This window comes from Panthera pardus, unplaced genomic scaffold (genome assembly GCF_024362965.1).
Source record: "Panthera pardus isolate Hobbes unplaced genomic scaffold, ASM2436296v1 HiC_scaffold_10, whole genome shotgun sequence".
Classification (NCBI taxonomy): domain Eukaryota; kingdom Metazoa; phylum Chordata; class Mammalia; order Carnivora; family Felidae; genus Panthera; species Panthera pardus.
Window position 1 is genome coordinate 25,297,723 of NW_026526655.1, and position 23,280 is coordinate 25,321,002.

At 35.1% G+C, this 23,280-nt stretch overlaps 1 protein-coding gene and 1 pseudogene across 6 annotated transcripts in view; both read left to right on the top strand.

Annotated features, from left to right (window-relative positions):
- ERBB4 (erb-b2 receptor tyrosine kinase 4) overlaps positions 1-23,280 on the top strand; it is a 1,139,239-nt gene that overhangs the window by 996,496 nt on the left and 119,463 nt on the right. The window lies entirely within an intron of this gene.
- On the top strand, positions 13,889-14,057 carry LOC128772802 (U2 spliceosomal RNA; annotated as a pseudogene).

A 23,280-nucleotide genomic window follows, 5' to 3' on the forward strand; every position in this document is an offset into this window, starting at 1 on the left:
CAAGGGTAAATTAATAACAAAATGAGCAATCAAATTAACTAATATTTAGTGAACTCATGCTAAACACTCTACTTGCATTAAAAAAAATGTAAAGTCTGAGAAAAGCCCTTTAAAATTAATTCTATAATTATGGTCATTTTATACCTTTCAGAGTTCATGTAATATCAGACCTCAGATAAAGAATATACTTGAAAACCCTCTGCAACCTGATATGGATAAACAAATAATCTGATAAACTAAGCCACTTTACATAGACTCACTATAACTCTTCTCTAAATTTCTTCACCTAATGGTATTTTCAAGGGAACAGAAATTCAATGACAAACTCAATAAATCAATCTTATCTCCACTGGTAAGTAATAAGTAGATAACATTTATTGAGCTCTTGTTGAATATAAGACTTTCTGTGGACTATTTTATTTAATTCTTGCATCAATACTATGAGGTAGGTAGATTTTTTATCTCCATTTTATAGGTATGGAAAACTGAGACACATAGAAATTATAGAATTTCATCCCAGATCTCTCCCTAGCCCATTTTCAGATACTATGCAATAAGAGAAGACATATGAGAAACAAATACAAAGAATTACAGAAAATAAAAGTAGGTACATACATGGTGTACTCATAAGTGAGGGCAAATCATTAGACTTGTCCAACTAGACCAGGCAGAAATGAAGGGATAGGTTGGTGGCAGAATGATGAGTGTCTGAAGGAAAACTATTTAGAGAAGGTAGGATTTGAAAGCCTGCTTGAATATAAAAGGAAGCTGTCATCTCACATTTCTCTGTGATTATCAACAGAGGAGACATCAAAAATAAAATCCACCTCCTCTATTTTGTATCATTATTTACCTTGGTGGGAATGGCAATTAATTTCCTGGATTTCAAAAGTACAAACAGCTTGCAAATGTCTCTATAATGCATGTCTTGGATTTTTATGTAATTTATGTAAGCACAGTGATTTGCTTTTTTGCAATGTATACAAATTCAGTGTTTTGCCAGCCAGGAAATAACATAAATGTCAGAGAAAAATCTCTCTTCATTTAGGGATATGCCTAAAGGTGTGACTACATTTCACAAGGACCAAACACCATGGGGAAAAACTGCCACCCTCCCCTCTCCCCGAAAAAAAAGAGCTATCTAGCTATCAGCAATCATCCATAACATGTTCTTTTTCCAGTTTGTAACATTGCAGAATGTTAGATTTGGAAAGATACGACCTTGGAAAAACTCCTTATTTTCAGATGATAAAGTGGGAACCCAAAGTAGCCAAATGACTAGCCCAATATAGTCAGGTCATTGAGGTGCAGAATTTATAGGTATCCCTTATTATTTTATTATAAAACTTATAAAATTTGGCCAAGCAATTTTTATTATTCCCATTTCACAGATAATGATACTTACTCTTATTTTTATGATTAGAAAGTGTAGATTTGGTGCTAAGACCAAAGTTTATGGGATGCAGGTACAATAAGCTTTCATTCTAATACATTCTCTTCAATAAGTTATGGAAAATATCAACAGAATTTTAAGCAGGTAAAGTGGGGACGTTCTGATTCCTTTGCTGCTCTCCTATTCATAAGGGAAAAGTTTTTTCCTGCATAGAAGCATCCTTAGAAGCGTAGTGAGGAAAGTGGTGAGATCCAAAACTTGATGATAGGAAAGAGTTGGCTACATAGGAGCAAATCCAATCCCTCTGCCTGAGCCTGAGAGCTAATAGCCTAACTAGGAAAGAATCAACGATCAGACCTAACCACGTTGCTGCTACTCTAGGATTTCTTACTTTCTTTGCTTCAGAGACACTAGTTCTTGCTTCTATCACTGGATCCGTCCCTTTGAGACGCAATAATTCTTTTATATGCTCTGACTACAGTGCAGGAAAGCCTCATTTCTCCCTTATTTAGTTTCATGTCCTCTTAGTAAATTTTACTAAGTAATTAAGAGGGAAATAAAGTCAAAACAGAAATGCAAAAGGGATCCAAAGAGTAGGGCTGAAATTTATGTTACCTACAGATATGGCTATTTGGTGGTAGAAATAGTGAAATATTTTTCAAGCCACTTGGTACACAGTCACTGTTTCAAAGACCCTAAATACATACTGTCACTACTGTCCTGATCTACTGGCCAGACACCTCCTTCTGTGTATTCCCCGACCAATTAAAGGGAAATGAGTGGCACAGTAGGGGGCAGCCAGGATCACATTACAGGGCTGTGACCAGCATTCGTGTCCTTTGCCTTGCCATTCTGAATCAATTATGCTTAATATTACCTTTGCACAATATTGGACACATGGATGTCTTCACGGAATGAGTTTGCAACCCAGTCTTCTTCAAGGCAGTTCTCAATATCTAACAGCCTCAGGCACTTATGTTCAGTGTGACAAAATGAGCTCATTGACTTCCCAAATATTTTAATCTCTCTACTAATCTCTAATCTAATCTAATTCTTTTTTTTTTTTTAATTTTTTTTTTCAACGTTTTTTATTTTATTTTTGGGACAGAGAGAGACAGAGCATGAACGGGGGAGGGGCAGAGAGAGAGGGAGACACAGAATCAGAAACAGGCTCCAGGCTCCGAGCCATCAGCCCAGAGCCTGACGCGGGGCTCGAACTCACAGACCGCGAGATCGTGACCTGGCTGAAGTCGGACGCTTAACCGACTGCGCCACCCAGGTGCCCCTAATCTAATCTAATTCTTATGTTCTCCTACTCAACAGAAAGCATCCTCATCCACCGTGACACGCAAGTCAGACATCTGGGATTGATTATAAACTTCCCCTTTATCCTGTGTTAGGGAAGCTTCAAAGTCCTATAGTTCGTCCTCTTTAATCCTTCTAAACCAGCAGGCTGTCACCAGAACTCATACAGTAGTTTCTTAATAGGTTTCCTAACATTTAAGGCCCACACCCTTTAATAAAAAGCCCAAAATCCCTAGTATGGGGGACTCGTACAATCGTCCTGCTTCTCTGTTCTTTTGTGATCCAGCTTCTGCCACATCCTACAATTTGCTGTTCTTGAGGAATGTCAAGGTGTTTCTTGTCACCATCCATTTGGAATATTGTACTTTTTGCCTGAAACTCCCCCATACCTTTGCCCCATGGTAGAGCAGACCTTCTAATTTATTAAGAATCACCTGTCATGTGAAGCCTTTCCTACTCCCCATCAGCCAGTAATCATTCCCTTCTTCATTCTCTACTGAATCTTGTGCATATATCTATCAATGCACCTGTAAACACTTATTGCAGTTATTTGTTATGCCTGTCTCTTCTTACTAGACTGTAAGCTCATTGGAAGCAAGAGTGTTCTAGGCACCTTTCAGCAGGGACTAGACATATGAGATATGTAATAAATATCTGCTGAGTGAGTGAACAAATGATTGGAGTAGTGAGTTTGGATGCTCCAAGTAGTAAAGATTTCTGTAAGTCATTGATTTATCAAACTATTTTTCTGAATATACTCACAATTTTTACCATGATACGTTTATTATAGAGAAGTTGGAAAATGATGAAAAGCATAAAACACTAATCATTCATTAAACCATGCCTTTTGGCAGAATTAGAGGTAACTCACTCTGCTCAACTGACCATACTTTGATTTTTTCAACTGTAGTGAGTCCTGTCATCCCATCCCTTTCATGACTCTCAGATGTTGAGATACATTTCATATTTAGATGCAACACTTAAGCAAACTCAGCTATTAGCCTCATCCCTTATTTTAGAAGTTTTGAGCCCTTGGCCTGTACTGTATTGCTTACTCCTATTAGACACTAACAAGGTCTGTGGAAGGAGCTGCTCAAGACCTATTGTTCTAGCAACTGAAAGGGCTGCCAGCGTATCTTTTTCTGTGGTTTGAAAGGAAAGTTTTGATAAAAAATGTTTTCTCATTATCTTCCCTGTCTCCAATCTAAATGTTGTTAGATTTTGCAGAGCAGAATTTTCCCCAGGCAATATTATTAGACCTGAATCATAGGGACTAGATGAACCTAAATAATTAGGAATTCCATAGAGAGGCGGAAAGATCCCTAAACAATATGTTTAGGGTCAAAAACTTTACACATACTTCACAGAAACTTTACACATACTTCACTATATATATATATATATATATATATATATATATATATATATATATATTAGATAATCTTTCCTAGGGACAGTGTTATAATATTAATATTTTTTTCAATTTCATGAACAGGAAGTATTGCATAGTTGGTGTCCAGAGTAGTCAAGATACCTGAGAGAAATTTCTAAGAAACTTCTGTAAGACCCACAACCTGTCTTGATATAAAGCAATAATATTCTTAGATAGACATTGAATTCTATCACAAAATTTTATATATACACATATATATACCTATCTATCCACACATACATGTCTGCTTTTTAATGAAATATTATAATTTTAGTTAAATTATCTTGCATAATTTTAACATTCCACACTTGGATATGGAAGAATTTACTTAGCTGTATAAACCTAAGGCACCATACTTCTATTTTTTTTTTCTTGCTATCATAAGTAATGCCGGGACAAGCATTTCTGTGCATAATTCTTTGAACAAATTTCTGGTTATTTCCTTGGGAAAGATCCTTCGAAGTGTAATTATTGGTAATTATTGGCTCAAAAGATTTTGGTATTTTAAAGATTTTGATAACATATCACAAAATTGTTTAGCAGAAGGTGTGTACCATTTCACATTCCTGCCAGCCATGTATAAGAACGCCTGTCTCTTTCCACATTCAATGAGACAGAACTTTACTTATTCATTCCCTTCACAAAACATGTAAAATCAGTCCTGATGCCTATTCTTCTCTGAGGTCTCCCTCTTCTCATTGGATATCCAGCTCTAATTTTGCTCCACTGATTTTTCCTAATTATTTGTTCCTGATTTTTCCTAATACTAAGTGTTTAGCTCGAGTTCCCCTCATCTCCACATAAATATCCCAGTGTCCTGCATTGACTAGTTGGCTTTTCAAGGCAATGGTCTATCACTAGAGACTCCTAGATAGTCATTTGTTCCCACAAGACCAGTTCCTGATTTGATGTTTCCAGTGCACTCCCATTATAGACCCACTGTTGGGGCTCACCATTCCGATAGGAATGGTTGAAAGTTTTTTTTTTTGTTTTTTTTTTTTTTTTCCGCAGAGCTTGAGAGAACAAATGCATAAAGCAACCATTCCTGCACATTCAAGTAGGCCAGTGTTTTGTGTAAGATCCTAAGAGCCAGATCTCCGACCAGAGGCAATCAGTTCTGCTCAAATCAGAATACAGTCTAATGTTTGAGTCTGACCCAGAAACAAAAGCCTGACCTCATCATGAAAACTTATTTTCCAGTCAGTGATTAATTTCTACCTCGGTGCTTGCAAGTTCCTTTATTTAAGCATATTTTCAAGAACTTGTGAGGTAACTATGGCAATGGATACCTAGAAGGGAGAAAGACCTTTGTTAATAATTTCTACATGCAGAGATGGGTCAGGTGTTTAGTTGTGCTATTATGCAAATCTCCAAACATGGCAGTGGGTGACCTGCTGGGAATGTTCTTACCCAGAACAAAATGTCCTTTTACAGAATTGTACTTTGAGGTTAACTGTTTTTGTTAAAACTTAAAGGCATAGCGTTCTTTGAAAATGAACAGAAAACGTGTTTTGCCTACTATTAAGAAAATGACAAATTTTTATTGAGTAGGAGGGAAAAAATTTGTGTGCTCAGAGGTAGTTCTGAAAGTAGGAACTTTTTTGGGAGGTGGTGGTGTTCACTTCTCAGAGGCGATAGTCATTTCTGATATAAATGTCTGAATGTTATCAAAATTTACTCTTCTATAGAAAAAAATGTTTGTTGAGGGTTTTTTTTTCCAAGAGTAAACCAAGAGAATCCTTCATCTATGAAATTAGTGCTCTGTTAAAAGGACCCAACTTTTGAAATTTGTTTCAACCAATCTCCAAGAATGATGGAGGAAGATTTAAGATGATATTAATAGTAGAAGGAAGAACTGTATGTTTATGATTTACAAATGGACAGATCACATTTAATTTATACTCAGAGTTCCTAAACTTCTATTTTAAAAAAGAAGACAAACGAGTACACTCTGGTTCCTGGCCTTGTAAAACGCAAAAGCCAGCCAACATCCCAACAATGTTTCCAGTGTTCTTCCAAAGAATACCTTTGAATTTTGCATTTCAAGTCTATAATAAGGTTGTAACATAGAATAATGCCTTTATGTAATATTTTAAAAATTAAGTCAATGCTTTATGAGGGTTCTTTATGTCTACCCAATAATTTGGGTACCCTCTGGCATTCCAGGTCTCCATGATTTATTTTCAGAAATGTGAGAAGAAGTTTTTATTGTTTCATGTAAGCCTCATATTCTTCTGCCTTTCAATGACACCATTTTAAAGGATTATGGTTCCATGAGCTGGTAATCAACTAACCAGTTCCTCACAAAACAATGGTATAGGGAAAAAAGACTTTTCTGAATATTTTAGTTTCAAAGTTACCATGGTAACAAGATACATTAGCTTTATTAACATAATCTTTTCATTTTTTTTTAGTGCTTTTGCTCTCTAGAAAGGATTCTTCTTTGATATGATCACAATTAAACAATGGATTCTGAAATTGAACTGGCATTTATAGAAGCTGGTAACAATGTAAAACAATTTTGCTTATCTGAAAAGCATACTGCTTTAAAGAAAATTTATAGATAGCTTTTCAAGGTTTGTCATTTCTTATTAGGGTTGATTTGGCTCAAGTTTTTCTTTCTCAGGGTATAACATCACAGGAATTTTCCATTAAATTATTCTCTTTCAGTAATACTCATGGTCCATTTTCATTTTTGTGTCACTTCTTACAAGAACAGTGTTGCTTTTATGTAATATTTCTATCTGTATTTATTCAAGAACATGAACATAATCATGCTATGTAACAGAATCATAATAACTAAAAACTTTGACATTGCTGTTAGATCACATCACTTATAATTAGCTTAACATTTTTTTCAAGCTCCTATACTGTGCGAAATACAATACTAGACAATGTTGAGGATATAAAAAGCGTTACATATAGCTTAATTAAAAATTAAGAAATTTTTAAATATGCCATTTAAATTATAATGTATTCTATTTTAGCATGGCCTCAACTAGAGAGTTTTAATCTAATAATACATTGATTTAATAATTAACGTGGAACTTATTAAATTAGTGGTGACTAGTCCAGTAAGCAATCTGGTCCCTCTGTTTTGTTTTGTTGTTGTTGCTGTTGTTGTTGTTGTTGTCGTTTTTTTGTTTTATTTGTTTTTTATATAATTTCTTAGTGCTTTAACATTAAGGTATACAATTTAAACCATGGATTTTATTTACTGTTTTACATATTTTACAATGTGTTACTTTAATATTAAAATAATTTTTGGGGCTCCTGGGTTGCTCGGTCAGTTAAGCATCTGACTTCAGCTCAGGTCATGATCTCGAAGTCGGCGAGTTCAAGCCCCATGTCTGCGAGCTCTGCGCTGACAGCTCAGAGCCTGGAGCCTGCTTCAGATTCTGTCTCCCGCTCTCTGCCCCTCCCCCCTCACACCTCTGTCTCTCTCTCTCAAAAGAAAAAAAAATTAAAATTTAAAAAATAAAATTAAAACAATTTTTGAATACTGGTTTGAGATATAACTGTACTACAGCAGTAAATAACCCTATATTAAGACAAAAGGGAAATCAACTAGATGCCATTTTTTCTTAAAGGATGAGATATTATTAGTATTTCTGATCTTGGAAATTTCTCAGGGAAAACAGCAGGCCATTGAAACAATGGACATTTATGTTTAAGGGGTTGATAATAGAAAGATCTGGAAAACAGCTTGTTGAGGCAGGTTTTTTTTAATAATTCTGAAAAGTAATACTCTCTTTACATGGAAAAAAGCAGCATGAAATCATTCTAACGAAGGGAGGGATATTAGTACATTATTAGATTTCAAGTGATTCCTTTAGCAACCTGGTTTTCTTTAAAAATAAATAAATGTAGGGGCGCCTGGGTGGCTCAGTCGGTTAAGCGGCCGACTTCAGCTCAGGTCATGATCTCACAGTCCGTGAGTTCGAGCCCCGCGTCGGGCTCTGTGCTGATAGCTCAGAGACTGGACCCTGCTTCAGATTCTGTGTCTCCCTCTCTCTCTGACCCTCCCTCATTCATGCTCTGTCTCTCTCTGTCTCAAAAATAAATAAACATTAAAAAAAATTTTTTTAAATAAATAAATGTAAATATAAATATAAGTAAATATATGAGGAACAAAAGGCTTATAGAATATTATCTTTTTCACATTGAAATAAAATAATTTTCATTTAAAAATTGAATATAAGTACAAGATCTACAGCGACAGTTTTAGAATGTATATATGCACACCTTCTGTATGTATGATTACACAAAATGATTATTGTGTGAAAATAACCTTATTACTCATTATTATTTTCTCAAACATCTCCCTGTGTCATGTAGACTATATTTTGCCCCTTTGTTAAGCACAAATCATTCATTTGACACAGTTTGGCCATATAGAAGTAGTTTGTACTCCCAATTCCTAAATATTTCTGCAGATAATTTAAATATGTACATATAGATGCATTCTTTAAGAAAATGAAAGAGTCCATCTATTAGACTTAGAAAGGTAATTTTCCATCTCTTTCTTTTCCATATAAATAGAGTATTATCCACAATGGCTTATGGCTGCATGTTTCAATCAATTCACCTGCCTTATGATCCAGCCCAGTTTTGACAAATGCATGTGTGTCAATGGCTGGAAACCAAATTTTCCTGGAGAGTAAATGAGGATTTGAATGGACAGGTTCTTCCACACGTTCTTATTTTGCACAATTTCTGTCTCTTGAACACAGGGTGCTTTTTGAAGAAATATAAAGTACTCTCTGTTCTTAAGGTAAGTTTATTCAGTCTTATGGAAAAGCAAGTTGCTCATTTCCTCATTAAAGTACATTTTAAAATACATAAATGAAGTAAGTATATAGTGGCATGGCCCTTCAAGAAACTCTTATTTTTTTTTTTACCAATAAAATAATTATATTTAAAAGTTGTTTACATCATGATGATTTCAACTAATTTTAAAACATAATATATTTATTAAACTGAGTAAATATAGGTCTTCTAAATTATTACTTTCAGCCATTATGTGATGTATCTGTAAGGAATACCTTCGGTGGTTCATTATTGTTTATATGGAAGATGTAATATGTAAGACCCAGTTGAAAGCTCATCTGTAATTCATTTTTTATCTACCCTAGTTTCAGTTACGGTGTCTCAGCTTAGTGGGAGTACAATAAATATTTGTTAAATGATTGGGTGAATAAATAATGTAAGTGCAGAACAGTGATCTATGTAATTAAAGATGGGTCTAAGGTGTGGACCCATTGCTGATCTAATTCTACCCTGAATCCGTGTCCCTCTTCTCGAAGAAGACGCTGCCAGAAAAGGGCAAGATTCTGCAGCAGGACAGATGACAGCGGCTGCTTTTTGTTGGCTTGGTGGAGCCTCAGATTATATTAAATATAGATAACACTGTATAAGCAGTCTTTTATATTTCATTCGACTAGCAGTGTCTTGCTCCAAACTCAGAAATTAAAATCACAGCAGCAGCAAAGAAAAATTGTGTTGCAAAACTCACACATGTTATTTTGTATTTGAGCCCTGACTGATCCAGATACTTGCATGTAAAGTAATCTAGAAAGGCAGTTGTACTGAAAAATGATAGTTTCAGGTAAGGGAACAGTATGGAGGTATAACAAAGGAAGAGAAATAGTTAATGAATGCTCTGAGACATTTAATGTGGCCCCACACTACTCAAGGTCCTGAAGGCATTGCTTTATTACAGCAGAGTAATTGATGTCTATAGAGATGGGATTGGATTAACAACATAAAATATTGGATTATATGTTGTATATTCTATTTAATAATTAAAAGAGTAGAATACATTTTAGAAAACTTTTAGTACCATGATTAATATAAAAGCAAATGAAATGATTATTTTTATGAGAAGTATGGTTATATGCATTCTATCATGATTTGATGTAATTAAGTATAATATTGTGATAAATGCATATATGTATTAAGTACGTCTGTATATACACTCAGAAAGAGAAGTAGAGAGACAATTATAAAACAATTGTTTTCTCTACTGCAAAACAAATAAGTCAAATGTCTTGATTTATGCTGTTTGTGTAATAAATCTTTTTTTGAGGAAAGATTGTCTTACAAACAATCTCATTTCAAATGAGGTATATAAATGCTTCCTTCCATTCTACATTCTATTGGATGCTTATCTTTTTATTTATTTTTATAGATGGTCTCTTATAAATTAACTAGGTAATGTTCTTAATGGAATCACACATTATACACAGATAATGGCCTTCCAGTGAAATATGCATGTCAAATCTTAGCTAGAGTAATGAGAGGAAATAAACTTGAAGACAAAAGAAAAAAATGTTTATTTTTGGAATGTTAGACCATTATAGCTATGCAGTCACAACCTTTAATTTCATTAATGACAAACCTATTATACTAAGGGAGTCAGTCTTTAAAAATGAAATAATTAGAATGACCTGGCAAACCAGTGTTCACAGTGGGAGATACATACAAACACTGTTTCCAAAATTTAGCTTTCAAAAACAGTGAAAAAAGGACTAACCCACAAAAAACTAATTTAGAAATATTAACCATAAAATCTTACAGAATATTAAAATGAAAAAGATTCTTATCTTTTATTATTCCTGGCAAATGCAACTCCAGATGTTTATTTCCATTTCTTTAAAGTGACCTAAGAGAAACATGGAGTCAATAATTCAATCATAAACTAATAATAGTTAAGAAGCAGTTTGATCATTTGACTGAAATGAAAAGTGACTTTAGGTTATATTTTTAATGAACTGCATTCATATTTTTAAAGAATCTATACTATTAATAAAGAAAAATGTAAATAAATTTTCTTTACTGTGGTAAATAAGTCAGTTTTCAATCAAATGATTTATTTTTAAAGTTTGGGGATTTTTTTGTTTCTTTTTTGTTTTTATGGTGTGTGTGTGTGTGTGTGTATGTGTGTGTGTGTTTAGTAAATAGGCTTTAGACTATTATTTAGAGTTCTGTTAAATTGCTCTTCTAGGTATAAAGCAGTGAGAATTTAAAAAAAATATCTGTGCTTATTCATACACCAGTGGAAATGTTGTGTCAAATATTTGAATAAGTAAGGCAGCTTAAATAATACCCTTTTAAATGACTATAAGTGAGAAAGAAACTGTGAATAAAATTATAATTCTGTCATTACAGAATCTATAAAAGTCCAGGGAAGACTATACCATGTGCAGATACAGTAAATGAACTCTGAGTACTTTTACTTCCTTTAGTCTCACTGTACACATTCATATGTTTCAAAGATCCATGTAGTGAAGATACCATTGTCCAACTAGAGAAAGTAGGGATTAACACCATTACATATAGGATGTATCATTATGCATTATTTTAGTCTTGCCTTGTCCTTGAGTGCCTATGATTTAGAAATACCATACTCCTTCAACATTCCTTGAGATGAGATACTGAAGTCAAAACCAACAAAACCTTTCTCAGAAAGAAATTTATGATTGTCGTGCCTCAGTTTGGGAAAGCTTGTACACAGGCTCAGAACTAGAGCTTATTTTTGATGTGTTGGTGTAAGAAGAGCAGAGGAAAATACCCTGAAGCAATTGTGAGTTCCCTAATGTTCATAAGTGAGTTCCCTCCTCTAGTTACATGTTCTGGTGACCCCAGACCCCAGATACATCCTCTCTATCCATGGAATTACCAACTCATGGAGCTCTGCCTCTGAGTGTGTATGTACATCATTCAACTCCCTGAGTCACAGTTCCCTCATCTCACAGTTCCCACATCTGTTCAAAGGGGAGTTCCAGCATAAAAGGCAACTGGCCGAGGGTGTGGCACATAAAAGGGGCTTACTAAATGGGAAGAATGATGAGGATTCAGAGGGGAGTGTTCATTTGTTCATTCCTTAATTTAAGCAAACATTTATTGCATGCATGCTCAGTGCCTGGCTCTGTGCTACTGCTGGAGTTACAGAGGAGAATGTAAGAAATAAAGGCTCCTCATGGAGCCTACACATGGCATAGCTGCATTATAACCTTCATTGTTGGCCAATCCCATAGGATTTCCTCATCTGTGTCCCTAATGGAGACATCAGCAGCTATGCTGTGTCACCAGTTGTAGTCTTCCTTAGAATCTCGCCACTAACGGTGCTCTCTGGTTATATTTCTACTAGGAGTGACATCTTTGCTCATATTACACAACTTTCTAACTTCCATCTCTCAGCACTTGTAAACATCTCAGGACCAGCTTCTTTCAAGACTTCCCTATCCATAAGGTCTCTTTATCAAGTGTAATGTTAATGTGACTGAACGAAAATGATTGTTGCAGGCAAGACCGCCTTTCCAGTTTCCTGCTAAGAGACTTAGAAAGTAGGAGAATAGTCATTTGAAAAAGCATTTGAAATTTCTACTTTGGACTCAGCTTAGTACTATTTACGATGCTTGAAAAAACAATTAAGAAAGCTTAAAGTTTAAAAATAGCTTGGTGAATGTGAAATATGCACAATATATCAGCAGTGGTGTTTTTTTAGAAATAACTACAAACAAATTGTTCTGATAGTAATATTTATTATTATATTTATATATTGATATTATATAGATATATACATTAATATTAATGTACCAAATTCAAATGAACCAAGGATTATCTTAAGACAGACAAGTAATTCTTTGAGTTGTAATTATATACCAAGAATGGGCCATAAATTCTATGTGATGAAAAGACATGTTCTACCACCAGTCAGGGCACAGATAGCTATATATCAAATAGCCAACAATTGCCAAATAACAGCTATGGAAGTTCCTGGGTTGCCAGAAGCCAACAGACCATACTGTGAGGGACCATTGAAGTCTTGGAAAGCTGTGGAGAACAATAACACATGCATAAACCTCTCACCGAGGGAATGAGTAGGGTTTCCTGTGGTGCTCTACACAGGGCACCAACAATATCTTTGTTAAGGTATGCAGATGTCTTGGTATGGTACACAGGGCAGACACCGATGGATGAACTACTGACAGAAACTTGCCCATAATATATCTTTCATCATGCATGTTTCATCCCGCTGATGAACAACTTGAACAGACTGCTTTTGAAGTTTCTTCTGCCGGCCTTTTGTGGGTCAGCAAAAATTGATGTCATGTGAAAAATTAAGCAACTTTACACTGTCCTGCCTTTCAAACCCAGATATTTGCATAGGGTAGGTTTCATGGTATACGTTTTTTTTTTTTACTTTTTCAAATATGTGGACATTCCATGAAATAAATAATCTCTCTCACAAGAACATCATGTCTCCTTTAAATGTGCTATTTGCCATCCCTTTATTCCCATATTGTATTCATTCACTTATAGCAAATCCTATCTTTTCTTAAACTAAAGTTATGTTCTTCCTTCCTTATGGCAGTGTTGTTTTAGAAAACTTTTCCGTAATGTGCTTCTTTCCTCCGGGTGTCCCTGTTGAAAGAGATGATGCCCTCTCTTCTTCTCACATATGTCATTTTCATATCAGTGTTTTTGGGGGGTTGGTAGTATAATTAGATATATAACTCAACAAATAGTGAAAGAATACCATGTGTCAGGAACTGTCTGAGGCACTAGGGCCATTGTGTTCATTCTGCTTTCTTAGAAGTATTTAGAAACATAAAGGAAGGAAATATAAAAGCAAATGCAAGCAAACTATTGTACTTTACCACTATTTTATGCTTATCTTCAATTTTTTTAAGTCAGGCTTTCATCTTTCTCTTTTCGAAAACTTTTGTATTCTTTAAGAATTCTTAAGATACATCGCTTCTCGGCCTTTTGGTTAAGACCATGTGTAGTATCTGTTCTTATCAGTTTAAGAATTCTTAAGATATATATATTTTTAATTTTTTTTAACATTTATTTATTTTTGAGACAGAGAGAGACAGAGCATGAACGGGGGAGGGGCAGAGAGAGAGGGAGACACAGAATCGGAAGCAGACTCCAGGCTCTGGGCCATCAGCCCAGAGCCTGACGCGGGGCTCGAACTCACGGACCGCAAGATCGTGACCTGAGCTGAAGTCGGACACTCAACCGACTGAGCCACCCAGGCGCCCCATTAAGATATATTTTTTTTTTTTTTTTAATTTTTTTTTTTATTTATTTTTGGGACAGAGAGAGACAGAGCATGAACGGGGGAGGGACAGAGAAAGAGGGAGACACGGAATCGGAAACAGGCTCCAGGCTCTGAGCCATCAGCCCAGAGCCCGACGCGGGGCTCGAACTCACGGACCGTGAGATCGTGACCTGGCTGAAGTCGGACGCTCAACCGACTGCGCCACCCAGGCGCCCCTAAGATATATTTTTATTATAATATTACATGCTAATAAGTTGGTCAATATATATTTCATTATAACTTTGATTTTGCTATTTTTGAAACAACATGTACACTATGTAAACAATTCTAATTCTGGGCACGTATGCAATCAATGAATATTTGCTAAGTACCTACTATGTAATAGGACTATTCTAGGTGCTAGGACATGTTAGGGTACACAACAGCCAATTAAATACTACCATTGTGGAGTTTATGTTCAAGAGGGGAGGAGCAAACCATAAACAAGTAAATAGAAATGTCCTTGTATGTGTGTGTGTGTGTGTGTGTGTGTGTGTGTGTGTGTGTGCGCGCGTTTGTGTGTGTGTGTGTAATTTTAGAATGAATGGACCTAGATGGCATCACTGAGAAGAATACTTGAGGAAAGACATAAACGTTGTAAGGGACATAGGCATGGATTGTCTGGAGGATAACTGAAGCAAAGGGAATAAGTATAAACAAAGATCCTGAGGCAGGAATGGTCCTGGCAGATTTGAGGAACATCAAAGTGTACTGTGTGACAAGTGCAGAACGATAAGGAATAGAGTAACAAGAGATGAAGTCAGAAAGTAATAGGGGCCTGTTCTAGGGCTTTCTAGGTATTATTAAGGACTTTGGATTTTACTCTGCATTAGATGACTAGCCATTGCAGTGTTATATACAGAGAATTTAAATGAGATGGCTAGCATCTTAATAAGATTACTGTAGCTTGCATATTGAGATTAGACTACAGGAGAAGAGGGTAAGAGATTATTTTTTAAAGGTGTATTCAACAGGAGAATATGCGGTGTTAGAGAAAGTTAGTTTTCAGGTGTGATACCAATGGCTATGACTGGGCAACTGGAAAGAGTGTTACTATTAATAGTTGGAAAGGACTGGGCATAAACTTGTTTGGGGAAGAATATCAGGAGTCCAGATTTGGACACATAATATTTGAAAGGCTCATTAAAGTCGCAAGTAGGAATGTCAAGTAGGGAGTTCAATATAAGGGTTGGAATTAATGGGAGGAGTCCGGGCAGAGGGTACAAATTTGGGGATCATCGGTATTTAGGTGATATTTAAAACCATGAAACAGTATAAAATTATATCTAAGGAGCAACTAAATTAAAAAGATACAAAGTCCACTTCTTAACACCAGGGAACGCCAAATTAGGATTTGGAGAGAGAAGGAGAAATAGCAAAATAAACAAAGGAGGACCTGTGTGAAAAGTGGGAAGAAAATTGGGCTGATTAAATTTTTCAAGAGGAAGGGAATGATCAACAATGTCAGTGCTATTGATGGATCAAGCAAAATGAGAATTAAGAAAGGACTGATAGATTTATCAATATGGAGATTAGCAGTGGTAATGGAAGATCATAAGCTCTATCTCTAGCATGTTATCTAGGTTCCCCTTTAAGATATAAATGATCATGTGAGCGGCACCTGTGTGGCTCAGTGGGTTGAGCATCCTACTTCGGCTAAGGTCATGATCTCACACTTCACGGGTTCGAGCCCCACATTGGCCTCTGTGCTGATGGCTCAGAGCCTGGAGCCTACTTTGGATTCTGTGTCTCTCTCTGTGTCCCTCCTCCATTCACATTCTGTCTCTCTGTGAAAATAAATAAATAAAACATTAAAAAAATATAATAATATTAATAAAGGATTATTTGAATATAATTTTGTAAATCATAAGGTGCTATACAAATGTATTATTATTTTGACAGTATATTAATTAAAATCTGTTATAAGATTATTTACAGGCAAGTTCATTGATTATTTTTAGAACAGTTTAATGCATTTTAATGAAAATGATTTCAAATGTTAATGTCCATCTCCATGCGATAGTTTATTTTAGTTGGCTTCTAGAATGGACTGGTGTTTGCCTAATAGAAAGGACAATGTATTTTGTCCCTAGCTTATATTGGAGAGATTCAAATATCAGACAAAGCACTGAGTGATATTATGAGGTTACAGGAAGGTTAATGCTATTTAGGCAGATGGTGAATTGCAAATTCAACCTGTTGTCACAATAACGAATATGTGAAGAAACATTGGTGTTGCAAATAGGAGAAAAATGAAACAGTTTTCTTTCACATGTGTACACAAATTTATTATTAACGGCTCTCTCATAGTAGAACTAGTTATTCTTCACAAAAGACTGATTTTTACAATCTGACTCATCAGTCATTACAAGAAACAATATTTGAGATTATATTCAGTGTATCTTTAATAATTACTTTGATATATTTTTTTCTAGGTGGCAATGGCTTAAGCATTTAATCTAAAGAAAATTTATCTTATGTGTAATTTCCTATTTATTGTTATATATCCATCCTTTTGTCTCTAAGAACAGATTCCATAGTGTTTATTAATCCAAGTCTGATAAATATAGTTCCTATCAAGAAATTAAATCATATTCTCTTTGAATACTGCTTTTCCCTCATTTTTGCAGATATATTACATAGCTAAAACTCTCATGTGTACTTGCTGGGATATTCTTATTTATTCAAGAATGTACTCTAGTCAGGGCCTGTAGGTGGCTCAGTTGGTTAAGGCTCTGACTCGATTTCAGTTCAGGTCATGATCTCACAGTTCATGAGATTGAGCCTTGTGTCAGGCTCTGTGCTAACAGCATGGAGCCTGCTTGGGATTCTCTCTCCCTTTTTCTCTGCCTCTCCCACGTTCATGCATGTGTGCTCTCTCTCTCTTTTTCTCTCAAAATAAATTTAAAAAACATTAAAAAAATAACACACTCAGGTCAATATGGTTACTAAATCTTAAAGAGAGCAATGCCTATGTTTTCTCTCATGTTTTAAAAAATGCCATAAATTTTGTCCATGTTTGCTGTTATAAAATGAGATGTGTTTTCTAGAAAAAACTCCCAGAAACATGAACAGTGAATCCTAGTGTACCTAAGATGACTATCAGAGGATGAGCTGCCCTCTGAAAGCAGCCGATTAAATAATACACAGGTTTGGAGCTGTCACTTGAAAATACTGCTTGCTTACATAAAGTAGTAAGTGATTGAAAACTCACAATAAACACCTTTGAAATGGGATTCATGAAAGCTTCTTTCAAAATTTCAGGGAATCATTAGATAGCAAGTAGGTCATTATTCTGAAGTCTTCTTTCTAATATAGAGGTTCCTCAAAACAGATTGGCAAGGAGGAAAGAGAGAAGGGCAGCTGCCTAGGGAACTGAGTTATGGACTGAGTATGCATTGTCAAAACAGGGTCAAGTCAAGAGAAACTGATGCTACTGTATTTTTTAATCTTGGAGAAAAAAATAGCAAACTTTTATTTGGTAGGCAAGTTCCCTGCTCCAGTGTTTTATAGCCTTAGAACTTCAGTCTGACTCGTTTCAGAGCTACACTAACACCTTCTGATGATTTTGTTAGCAACATTTCTAGTACTCAAAATGGGAGATCGCAGATGCAACATGAACCTTATTTTTGTTTTCCTACTTTCCTACTACTAATAGTGTATTTATATATATCTACATAGACACACACAAGCATGTGTTTGTATATAAACATACAAATATACATGTATACCTATGTGTGTGGTATATACACATTTACACACACATAAACACACACACACACAAATTACCTGTCTTGTTACTCAGTACTAAAGCGATTAAATACTATGAATTCTATAGATTTTTTTCTTACATTAAATCTAAAATAAGTGTAAGCGAGGCAATTATATGAATAAATTTGAATGAAAGTTGAATTAAATGAATTGATATTTTGTAAGTTTGTGAATTTTCTTTAACAGAAATTAACTTTTCACATTCCAAGGAATGTATGTATAATACATTTCTATATCCAAAATGGCCTAAAAAGAAATGTGTGAAGTAATATAATTTTAAAAGAATACATCCTTGAAATTGAAGTAAAAACATTCCCAATTTGCTTTAGAATATATTAAAACATTTAAATTAAATGTCAAACAGAATAATTGTGGCTTTGTTCTTAGTATATTACATATTATAATGTGTAGCACTTTCTAATATCAATTTTTATACACTTCAGATTCTGCTATGCTAAACATTGGTGTTGAACAAATATTTATTGTGTCCCCATTGCATCCTGGGCATGTTTGTAGGTTCAGGGGAAATGGGGTGGCTAGGGAACAGGACAGTGGTGGAAAATATATTAACCAAGCTTTTGCACAAATAATTACCATTGGGAAAGTGTTGCACTGAAAGTGTAGATAGGGCTATGGGCTACCTAATTAGGAAACTCCACTAGTCTAGAATAACAGTGGGTTTCATTGTAGAAGTGGCATTTAATTGGTGAGAAGTAAAAGAAGTTCTTCCTCTATGAGGACTTCCTGCAAACAACCTCTCTCTCTCCTCTGGACCTGGCACCGTAACCCCCTACGCCATTTTCTGCTGTATCTTAACTACCACCCTCAGCCCCAACATATACAACAACCAACCACTGATTATTTTTCAGAGATACTTAAAAACTGGACCATAATGAGCAACTTCATAAAAACTACTTTTTTGTTGTTGAGAAACAAGTTAGGAGACTTTTTCTGTGCTTCAACTAAAAGGTTATGGTGGCTTGGTTGAAGTTGGGTATGCAAACAGAGAGAAGTGGATAGGTTTAGACAATATTTAAAAAGAGAGCTGAGGTGATGCAATTGAGCCTTAGAAAAGGCAATGACTTGTCCAAGGTCACAAATTAGGGAACAGTAGAGCAGGAAGTTTTATCCACTTAACTTCTTGGAGACTGAATGACTGTTAGGGGTAAATAGAAGAGACATGTGGTGCTGGGATGAGCAACTGGATGAATGATGGTGCCATTTACCAGTACAGAAACACAAGAATAGCAACAGGTTTGTGAGGGATCACAAGGAGCTCCCCATTTGATGTAGTATGAGGTGACAGTGAGACATCAAAGTAATGTCGGATATATCCATCAGGACCAGAGGGTCAAAGTTATGGGTCATTGGTATACTGATGGAAAATAAGGTTCTATGAGTAAATGAGATCATCTGGGAAGTGAATGTGGAAAAAATAGTGAAGATGGATTAGGGCAGTAGTTCTCAAACTTTGGCATGCACCAGGATCACTTGGAGGGTGTGTTAAAGCACAAATTTATGGGCCCCATCCCTACTGTTTCTGATTCAGTAGGTCCGAGACACTTGTGTGTTGAAGACCAGTTTTAAAGAGCTTGCCAACTCTGACTATACATGCCTTCCCCACACTGTATTGGAAGAAGTAAGGTTGGTAGCTTGAAATTGGACATGTTGAAGTTTTTACATTATGGAAATCATTAAATGCCATAATTTAGGCCTTTATTTTCCAAAAGCTAGTTTACAGGCACATCACAGGTCAGTGGAAGCCTGATAATTTGCACTTCTGGCATATTCCCGGAAAATACTGATGTCATCTGGAAACCACATTTTGAAAAATGGATTAGAGAAACATTTTACATAGCCTGAAATATTTCCATTAATAATCTTAAGCTTTTGAAAAGTAGAGCTCCTCCAAAAAGTGATTATGTCTTAAGGGGCGCCTGGGTGGCCCAGTGGGTTAAGCGTCTGACTTTGGCTCAGGTCATGATCTTGCGGTTCGTGACTTCGAGCCCCGCATAGGGCTCTGTGCTGAAAGCTTTGAGCCTGGAGCCTGCTTCAGATTCTGTGTCTCCCTCTCTCTCTGCCCCTCCCCCTTTCATGCTCTATCTTTGTCTCTCAAAAATAAATAAATGTTAAAAAAAAAGATTATGTCTTAAGATTTAATGGTAATGGTGAAAGCCATATAAGATGTATGTTTTATACCAACTGTAAAAATACTGACTTTCCATGGTTATATAGCTTAAATTGAATAAAATAATATAATTATAAACTGCTATGCAATGTTACTTTTTTCCATTTGGTTATCATTGTGTTTTGGTTGCTCAGAATCTCATTTTTTTTTCATTTTATACTATACAAAAATTATTTAAGAGATTTTTTTAATAAATAGATTTTTCTCCTGATACATGAGTAGTAAATTTAGCTAGACCAAACATTAATTGCAACATTTCAAGATTAACCAAGAATGGGGTGGTGGAAAGAATATATTTTAAATTGGGCATTTTTTTTCCCTAAAGCTAATTAGCTTTCCATCTAAAAGAGTAAATAAATTGTTTGCTTGAAAGACACTGGAAGTATAGAGACATGAAAAAGTACGTTATAAATAACTGAGATAAAAATTCATGGCTTGGCATTCTTTACTTAGAATCATGCCTCCACCTTTCTGGACAGACTTAAACTAACTAAAGCCATCAATGATATATAAAGTTTGAGTGTCAATTATTAATTCACAAAATATAGTATCAGGAAGCCTAGAGTGCTGGTGTCTGCATGATTAGTGATTCTCTTGCTGAAGATAGATTATTTGGAAAGTCAAATCTTAGTCACTAAATAATCTTTAGTGAACAAGGATCAGAAACAAAAAAACTAGTAAGATGTGGTGAATACGTGGGGGACATCATTAGAACAGCTTGCTTTTTAAATTTCTATTATTCCTATTAGTATTATTAATCAGTTATTGAATGTTACCCCTGTGTCAGCTGCTGTGACTCAAGATCTAGGTAGGCAGTGTGAATAGAGATTAAGAGAGCAGGTTTTGCAGTCCAATAATAAGGTTATGATGTAGGTTTTTTTTTGTTTTGTTTTGGTTTTTTCTTGGGTTTTTTTTTTTTGATACTTCTTAGATAAGCAGAGTACAAAGTTACTGAACACCATATTTCTAGCTACTTTAGTAGAATCCAACTCACAGGGTTTTTATGGGGATTAAATGAAAGTATACATACAAAGTGTTTAGGAGAGTGACAGACACTCAGGGGTGGGTAGGTTTTTATTATATCATCTCATTTAATCCTTACAATGAACTTTATTACTATAAACATTATTAGCTCAATTTTATAGATAAGAGAAATGAAACCCATACATGCCACATTTTGTTTGAGGTTTTACTGGCAGTGGTGGAGCCAGAGTTTGAACTTTGCTCTATATAAATTTGAAGCCTGAGTGTTCCCAACAGAGTCAAAGTAACTCAATTTATTAGCGAAGATTTCCCCTTCCTTTGGAAGTGCTTAGTATTTTTACTGTGCTGTCGGTATTTTTATCGGAACTCAACTTTTTCCAATCCTCTGAGCTGACACTCTTTTTAGCTATGATAATACATCCCATTCGGTTACAAACAAGTCTTACTTAAGTTTTTATTTTTTTTCCTAAGACAAATGTGCAATCTTTGCTGTGCTTTATTATGCCCTGAATTTGCCATTGCATGACAACCACCTTCATGTTCTTGATGGTACATGTTATGGAGGCTCCTAAGTGCCAACAACAATAACAAAGTATTATGGTACAGAGAGTCTGAAATTCTCCCTGTATCAAGCCCTGAATCCTCAGGCTTTAATATTATCATTATCATTAAATATTTACCAAGTTCCTACTGTGTACATGACCCAAATGAGGCATTACGAAAAGAGTTAGAAATGATACAGAGAAATGCAAGCAAAACAAAACAAAGATGTTTCTGTAGCCAATTAACATTTTTAATGTTTTCATTGATTTCCTTTGTGATTTATTTAAAAAAATGCTAAATAATTTGAAGCCCACTTCACTTTCTAAAGATCCTAATTCTATGTTTAATTTACAGTATAATCACCATTCCTAGGACCTTTATAATTTATTATTTATAGTTTGATATAATTACCAAACCTAGCACAATTTCTTAACCATAGTAGGTGTTCAATAAATATTTGATTATATATATCTATATATCTATATATATAGATATATAGATATATAGATATATATAATTAAAGCGGGATTTTAGAACACAATAAATTGATACCCTACATATTTATTAAATGTATTAACCACTCCTGAGTATTTTTGAGGAATATTAGTTTTACTGAAATGAATTGTGGTGATGTTCTTTTTGGTCTCCTATCTAAACTGAACAGTCCTCAGTTTCCCATCTAGATTCTGCCTGATTCCCATCTAGATTCTGCCTGATTCTGTCGCTGCATCTCTCTAGACCTCTTTTCTTCATCTATAAAATGAAAGAATCAAATAAATTCTTTCTAAGACTTGGTCCAGATCTCAAATTTTGGGATTTATTCTATAAGATTTAAAAGAAAAACAAAAACAAAAACAAAAAAACAGGCCCTCCATAGCAAATTACCACTAAACTGTTAAGATCCCTTCTGCAGAATCAGTCTTTGATAAATCTTCCCTTTCATGTGCACACTTTATGTCCTAGAAGTATAAACATTATTACCTGATGATTTAGGAGACTTCACAAATTCCACAGGAGATCCTGAAATAGACAGCATCACATTAAAATCCCAGCAGGGTTTAGTGGTGAATATGGATTTAACAATGAGGAGTCTCAGCTTTCGAACAGCACACATTGAATGAACAAGTCCTGAAACACTGTACAAGTTCTTATTTTTAATCTATACACAACTGCAGCAAAAAATAATATGTTCTCATATGTGATTATGTAACAGTTTTCTAGAGAACAAACAACGAGCATCAAAAATGTCTCTTTCTTCCCCTGTGTTTTATAAAGGTGTCTTATCAGTTAAGGGTAAAATTGGAAGGGGATGTGGTTGTAAGAGAAAGAAATTGCAGACTGCCTTTAGCACACTTTCCTGTCTCCTTTCAGTTCTTCCACACACCCTCATTTCACCAACCACAAACAAAGAGACATGTTTACTTCCTGGAGTTGATGTTAATCCTGCCGCCTGGGCCCACTTCTTCATTCCTTCATACTTCCTGAAGGTCTTTCTCTAGGCTTCCCATGATTTTCAAGAGGTTAGTTAGATAAACTAATTACCAATTTACTTT